General features: G+C 35.0%; 1 pseudogene; it reads right to left on the bottom strand.

Annotated features, from left to right (window-relative positions):
* Positions 1-7,012: 7,012 nt before the first annotated feature.
* On the bottom strand, positions 7,013-7,963 carry LOC143672903 (olfactory receptor 5H2-like; annotated as a pseudogene).
* Between the last annotated feature and the right edge of the window lie 471 nt (positions 7,964-8,434).

Here is an 8,434-nt window from a genome sequence, read left to right as displayed (position 1 = left end):
CATTACTGGGAGGTTTAAAAATAGGTCATATGGTTCATATTTTAAAACTTCAACTTCTGTATGAGACCAAAGTGAGAGATGTTTATTTGGTGCAAAATTTATATTTTGGGTAATGCATTACTTAATTTAACTTCTATGGTCAGTTTAGCTGAACACCATGAGTACATGGAAACTTGAATAGGGCATGAGGTTTTCTTGATTTGTCTAAGTTAGTGTGATGCCTTGATATATCACAGAGTAATTTGGGCAGAGAATAAAAAAGTATTTGGAAAGTCCCCTTGGTGGACTGGGGAGAAAGGAGGAAATATTCAACTTCTCCATGTGGGTAACTCTTAATATTCCCTCAAACAGTGGGGACAACAAATTCAATAGGCTGAGACCCCAATCTTGGGACTGGCTCCTATGAAAGCTATTCCTACAAGGGAGAATAAGCTTATTCTTCCTTGTAGGACTATATCCTAAGTCTACTTATAAGTATGCCTAACAGTCACCCCCAGAGAACATCTTTTGTTGCTCAGATTTGACCTCTCTCTCTCTCTATGCCAACTTGGCAGGTGGACTCACTGTCCTCCCCCCTACATGGGACATGACCCTCAGGGTTGTAGATCTCCCTGGAAATGTGGGATAGAACTCCTGAAATGAGCCCAAACCCAGCATCATGGGATTGAAAAAAGGGGAAGATAGAAATGAGACAAACTCTCAGTGGTAGAGAGATTTCAAACAGGTTTGAAAGGTTATCCTGTAGGTTATCCTTATGCATTATATAGCTATCCTTTTACAGTTTATGGTGTGTTGGAGTGGCTGAAGGGAAGTACCTGAAAGTGTTGAGCTGTGTTCTGGTAGCCTTGATTCTTGAACACTGTTGTATCACAATATAGCTTCTATTTTACAGTGTGACCATATGATTGTGAAAACCTTGTGTTTCATGCTCCTTTTATCTAGGGCATGAACAGATGAGTAAAAAATAAGGATTAATGAATATATAAATAATAAAGGGATAAAGAGTGAAGTAAATTGGGTAGATTGAAATACTAACAGTCAGTCAGAACCCTACTGAGTAGAAGGAAGCAAGCCTTCTACTCTCTAAAACTTTGAGCCACTAAATTCTTATGTTTGTGGTATTTGTGATAGCAGCTTAGCAAAACTAAGACAAAAGGTAATAACAGCAATAAATTCAGCAGAGAAGGGGTCACTGACCCTGACAACATCAGTCCTTCAAAGGAACTATTAAACACTTTCCATCGAGGGGATTTTCTCATCACCTTTAAGACTCAGAAGGGAAAAGGGCAATGGCTTTGTATATTTGTAAGCTCAGCATGAACTTCTGAGTTTCAATGCCACTCTCACCCACAAAGATTGGTTGTTGGGAAGGTCTCCCAGCTCTCAACTCACAGCAGGTACTTGTGCAACATCTGATAGGCAAAACTTCACCCATGTGTAGTCCCTCTCCTCCTATAGGAGGTGCCTTTTGTTTTGTAATAGTCAGTTTGCCTACATGATGAAACATGTTCAGAGAAAAGTGATAGAACAGAAATATTCCACTCTTATCAATTGTGTGGGCCCTTAGGTTTGATTGTCAGTCTTGGGGAGGTCTGGGCAGGGGACCTAGGTTGCAAACAATTTAGGATGGAAAGTCTTAATGACACCTAAAAGAGAACACATGAAGCAACACATAACAGCATACATGATGGCTAGAAAATGAGAATGTCAGACAGATGCAACAGAGAAAATCCAATGCCTGTCCTGGAAGTCTCTTCCACTATTACCCGTCTAAGTTGCTAACAGTATCAATTGTTTTGTGAGAATCTTAGTATGGACAAACAGGTGTGGCAAGGAGAGTCAGGAGTTTCTTGAAAGAAATTTTATTATACATGCAGGTCTAGAGACAGAATCACAGCACACATCACAAGGTTACAAAGGATAACACTTCCAGAGTGTGGTGGGGAGCCAAAGAAAAACATGTGGACCTAGGGATATGACTTTTACAGAATTATAAGGTGGAGAGTTAGCACTTGGTCTGTCAGGTATATGATTTGAGTTACTTGGTTGAATTTGGTACACCCGTAAAAGTAGACAGGTGTTTAGGCTAATGGGAGTGGACTCTTGGGGTGCACTTTTTAACAAGGAAAGCTTGGGGATTTAGTATCAGGGAAGGGCATTAGTATTCTGTGGTCATATGCAAAAGAGACATGGATGGGTGGGGTCTCATTGACTAATTGTAAGGTCAAAGTTTAGTTTGGCTTCCATAGCCTCAGCATACACTGTTCCTGTATCCCTCCATCTCTCCCTTTTATACTGTTCTTATAATAAATTACACCTTTATACACTGTTTTCCATACAGTGTTCCTATATCCCTTCATCTCTCCCTTTTATATGGTTCTTATAAGAAATTATATATTTATACAATATTTTTCCAGTTAAAGGTATATGATGTTTTAATGTACTTTAATTCTAAGCCACATAAGGAGTAAAAGATGGTGTTACATACGAAAAATGCAATACTTAATTTTGAGATTGGGTCATATCACCCCCAAAAGCATGTTCAGTTCCCAAGTATCAGTCTTGGTTCTATGGGTGTGAACTAATTTGTAAATACAAACTTTGGATATGTTATTGTTAAAGGTATATCCAAAGTAAATGTGGGAGCTCCCTAATCAAATATGTCTGAAGTCCATATAAACAAAAGACATTGCATTCAGTAAAAAGAGCCATGAGAAGCAGCCAGAAGCTGGAAATCAACAGAATCTAGAAGAGATTGCCATGTGCATAGCCAGGATACAGAAAACCTAAGCAACCCCAAGATTGCCAGCTAACTAGAACATACCAACCCTGGGAGGAAGCAAGCCTGCCATCATTTGAAACCATAATACTGAAGAAGGACCTAAATAAGATGCCTCAAAGATGTTATTTTAGTTAAGGTATGCCCCAAATGAATGAAGTTGAGCCTTAATCTGGATTACTGGAGTCCTTGAGGAACAGAAGAAATTTAGACATAGAGAATTTAAGTCACAGGGAGGAGTAGAAAGCTGAAAGTCAATGGAATCCAGAAGAGAAAAAAAATGACATCCACATATAATAGGAAAGCCAGGGAATAGAAGGATTGCCAGCCAGCCAAAGTGTTAATGGAAATAACATCATTAGTATCTTTAAATCTAATCAGATTGAAGAAGGATTTCCAAAAAATACATGAACCAATTCAGAAAACTCATCCATAATATTTAGTTCCACTAGAAACACATCTGTTAGCAAAATCTGTATCAGTCAGTGGTCTCCATGAACCATCATGTATGCATAAAGAAATTTATTTTTCATGATTTGGCTGATGTAATTATGAAAAATAGCAAATCTGAAATCTGTAGACTAGGATAGGGGACTGGAAATACCAGTAAGAAACATTACAGTTTTGAATCCATAATCAATAGGGGAGGCTAGCTGGATGGCAACTTAGAGAGGGTAAATGGTATAGTATTAGGTCAGAATTACTTCTTTATCTGAAAACTTCAGTTCATTGTCCTTAAGACCTTCAAGTGTTTGCATGAGGCACATACTCATTTTTTTAACACACATATTTTTAAGAATAATCTCCTTTACTTAAACTCAACATATTATGCATGTTAATCACATTTACAAACTACCTCCACTGCAAGATTTAGACTATTATTTGACCAAGCTACTGGACACCATAATCTAACAAGTTGATATATAAAATTAACACTCAATAATAACCCATCTATATATAAACCCTAGTTACTGAAAAAGGTGTTAAATGAATTTTTAAGCCTTGCAAAAATTCCCAGTAGGAGAGTAAAAGCAAAAGCTAAAGCAAAATAAAAATGAAAGTAAAAGAAAAAGCAAAACACCAGTAAAACAGTACAAGATCTTTAGTTCTTTATTTTAAAGTATTGATCTCCAAAAATGTAAACACTTCTGGGACAAAAATAAACTCATTTGGTTTTACTTGGTCATTGACCCTTCAGTATGAATAAAATGGATTTGAGATTCTTTCTTGAAAATAATCTGTAAAATAAAGAAACTGAATGAAATTTTTAAAAAAACCTTGCCTGCTTTAAAATATCTCTTGATTCTAATTTATTTCAGAGATTGTAATGCAATGGATTATTTAAAAAATAAGCAAAAATAAGTAAAATAACCAACTCAGTTATTTATCAGATTATTTTATATGTTTCTTGAGTATTTTTAAAATACTGTGTATTTTCTGTTGTTTGGAAGTGCTTACTAAATGTCAATTAGATCAAATTGTTTCTTACTGATAGAAAGAATCCATTTTCTTGGTCTTCTTTTTTTTGCTAAATGTTAACAAAGTGTACTCTTTTCCAACCTTTTTTTTTACTTTTAACCTATTTGTGTCTTCATATTAAAAATGTTTTTCTTGTATGCAACGTAGATTTGAGTTTTGCTTTTTGTTTAATTTTGCAATCAGATGTGCCAAAGTACCCTTAACATACATTGTATATTTATTGAACTTTATTCTTGAAATTAAAAAATAGAGGTTAATCTCATGTGACTGTTAGCCTTTGCCCTCAAATGTCTCATTTAGAAGATACCCTCTCAAAAGAGGTCAATATCACATTATTTCAGCAACAGGCAAATCTCATATATATAATGTATTATTAGAACATATATACAGTGTAAACAGGTGCACAGGTAGTTCAGTGGTATATGCTCACCTGCCATGTGGGAGACTAGGTTCAATTCCTGGCCCATGCACTACCTTTCCCCACCAAAAAAAAAGAATATAATATAGCAGAAAGATTATGATATTTATTATAGGAATTGGCTCATAAGACTGTGGGGGTAAGCAAATATGAATTATTTTGAGCAGGCTTCAAGTTGGGATCTTCATTGATGGTTTTGATGAATTTCTCTAGAAGAAGCTGGCTGGCTGAAATAGAGATGGAAATACTTCCTTCTGACTGCTGAAATTATCAGCTCTCCTTTTAAGATCTTCAATTGATTGGATGATACTGCTCTCTATGCTGAAGGAAATCTCCTTAATTTATTTCAGATGTAATCAGACATAGATGCAATCAACTTATTGATGATTTAAATCCATGAATATCCCCAAATAGTAATCAGACCAGTGCTTGCTTGACCAAACAACTAGACACCATTACCTAGCCAAGATAACACACGAATTTAGCCATCATATATAGTAACAGTGAGAATGATGGTCCAAAATTTGTTCTAGTTTCCCAAAGAATACTTTTTCTAATGAACAAAGTGTTCTCTCATAGACTGAATGAAATAAGGCAATGAAATTTTCCCTGGTGTCATCACCGCCAAGAAGTTTTCCAACAAGAAAGTATTAAAATGTTCACACAAAGCTTTGTCCTCTATTGAATTCTGCATCCACATGCCCAAAAGATGAGAATGGCTCTCAAAAGAGGATAAAAGTAGAAAACAGAGATGCAAACTTTTTGAATATTTGCATGGTGCTTTTTATGTAGAGGGTATAGGATATGTAGAAACTATGGTTGACTCGTCTCTGAATTTCCTGATGCCAAAAAATTTGGCATCATTGATTATTTAAAACAATGGATTTCAGAGTGTGATCCCAGACTGTAAGCATTAACATTGCTGAATCAGAAACCCAAGGGATGGAGTTCAGCAATCTGTGTTTCAATAAGCCCTCCAGGTGATTCTGAGTTTGAGAAACACTGTCTTAAAAGAACAAATTTAATAATAATAATAATATTAGCTCAGACCAGAGAAATTTTGACATATTCCTAATGTACATACTCAGCATAATTTTGCTAAATCTGTCCCATAACCCAAACTTTGAGAAACAATTATAGTAATGAGGGATTGTTTCTGTGCTTTTACCTAAATTGCAATTTTTTGTTTCTTTGACAACAATCTAGGAAAATTCAGTCTAACAATCTTTAGAAAAGTTGAAGGTATTGTAAAATTACCAGAAAATGTGTATATGTACATTCATTTATATAAAGGGAAATGACTTATAAATTATTTAAAATATACAGGTTAAGAATTGAATTCACTTCATAATAAAGAGTATTCCTATTACATCATTAGTATTTCCATGGTGTGGTATTACTCACCAGCCTTCCAGATAGCTGGGTGAATTTAGCAATATGCTATTATTTACATCTAAATATTCAACAAATGATATATTTATTTTAATAGTTCTTTTTAAAGGAATCAGCAGGCTATTTTGGCCATTATGTTGGCCTTGCACAGGTGTATATCCTTTGATAACCCACTGAAAAGACAAAAATGCTGTACAAAAGGAAATAAATCTGTGACATGAGTGAGAATCATGTCATATCAATGAATAGAGATTTTGGAGAACTTCTGGAGGACGCAATAAATGACATTGTATTGAAAAAATGAAAATTAAACATATGCATATGTACACATCAGATATACATTCAATTTGTTAACAATATTAATCCATTAAAGTTACAGAAGGAAGACAGGACTTAATTAGGGCTCTCTTTATGAAGAATCATCATGCAGCAATTTGGGGAAGTAAAGGGGTATCAGCCAGATGCAAGTGATAGGACAAATATGGATACTTTTGAGGGTGAGGACCTCAGTGCCAACAGAAAGACTGTGTGTGGGAATTCACTGTTTAGAGAAAAAGGACAGAGGGTAGATCTGACTATGGATGATTCAGAAAATTTTAAAAGTATGGAGTATGAGTAAAGGTAACTTTCAAGGACTTTTCAGGTACAACACAATTTACTGGTATTTTGTTGAGAAGACTTGCATTAATATTCATGAAAGACCCTGCAGTTTTCTTATCCTGTGATGCCTTTAACTGACTTTGATGTCAGACTAATGCTATTCCATAGAATGAATTAGGGAGATTCCCTTGGTTAAAATGTGGACATGTAAGTTATAAACATGTTACAACAAAAAGTTTTTTTTAATTACTAAGACAATTATAATTACACTAACAAAAACATAGCCACATCTGCTTGATTTTTTGTCTTTAAAAATAGAAAACAGACATTCAAATAACTTCACTTTAACATTTCTCTTTTAAAATTTTATTCAGTGAATCAATGATTTTCTTATTTCTCAGGCTGTAGATTATTGGATTTAACAAAGGAATTATGACAGTATAAAACAGAGAGTCCATCATATCTTGATCATCTGCCTGAGGATTCCTAGGGTTTGCATACATAAAGAGAAGAGGGCCAAAGTATAGAGATACAGAAAAGAGATGGGCTCCACAGGTAGAGAAGGCTTTCCTTATACCTTTTACAGACTTCTTTTTTAAGACAGTAAAGAGAACAGATGTGTAAGAGACAATAAAAGTCAAAATGGTGAATACCTGAATTGAACCAGAGAAAATAAAAAGCATCAGAAAATTAATAGTTGCATCAGTACAAGAAATCTTAAGCAATGATATGATGTCACAATAGAAGTGATGTATTATATTTAAGTTACAGAAGATTAATCTGAATAAAAAGCTTACATGAATTAAGGAATGAAGAAAGCCACCCACAAATGACCAGACTGACAGCTGGATCCATAGTCTATTTGTCATAATTATTGGATAAAGTAAAGGGTTGCATATGGCTACATATCGATCATATGCCATTGTAGCTAGGAGAAAACATTCTGTGGTTCCACTAAATCCAAAGAAAAAAAATTGTATCATGCATTCAGAGAGAGATATCATTTTATTCTTGCCTAAAAAGCTCACTAGCATCTTGGGAGTCACTGTGGATGATAGACAAGCATCCACAAAAGCTAAACACCCAAGGAATAGGTACATGGGGGAATGAAGGTGAGGGTCATTCCAGATGAGAGCAATGAGCCCTAAGTTTCACACCAAGGTAATGAGATATACGACCAGGAGCAACAAGAACAGGGGGATTTTCCATTCAGGTCGATCAGTAAGTCCTGTGAGAACAAACTCTGTCAACATTGTCACATTTTCCTTTTCCATGTTCTTACTGTATGTCCCCTGAAATAAGATGAAATACAAGTAAGAAGAACATTCACTAAGGATATTTAAGGTGAAGTCAAGGAAGAGGAGTTGAAAGTAAGGCATCCTCTTAACAGACTGACATTTTGATTTTATTTAATACTATTACAATAGTTTGAAACTATTTTGGAGAATTGAAGAAATAGAAAGGGATGCAATTATTTCAATTCCAAAATTCATAAGAATTAAACATTTAGAAAAAAGAAAAGGCAGTTCAGTTTATGTGTATGTTAAATATATAGGGTCACTGATGAGTGGGCACAGGGTCAAGGGGAGAGATTTTTGAAGGGGTTGGATTATAAAATGAATTCAATGCCATGTGTAGGACTTGAACTTGATCCCTCAGACAATAGGCATATACTGAGAAAAGCTAAGACAGGGAGTAGCATTGTAAGATATTTCAAAATTTATTATTTGATAGTGTAGAAAATAGGTTACAGGGAAGGGAAACTG

Source organism: Tamandua tetradactyla (assembly GCF_023851605.1).
Source record: "Tamandua tetradactyla isolate mTamTet1 chromosome 22 unlocalized genomic scaffold, mTamTet1.pri SUPER_22_unloc_1, whole genome shotgun sequence".
Classification (NCBI taxonomy): domain Eukaryota; kingdom Metazoa; phylum Chordata; class Mammalia; order Pilosa; family Myrmecophagidae; genus Tamandua; species Tamandua tetradactyla.
Note: the sequence above shows the minus strand (reverse complement) of the source record. Positions and strands in the feature narration are given on the sequence as shown.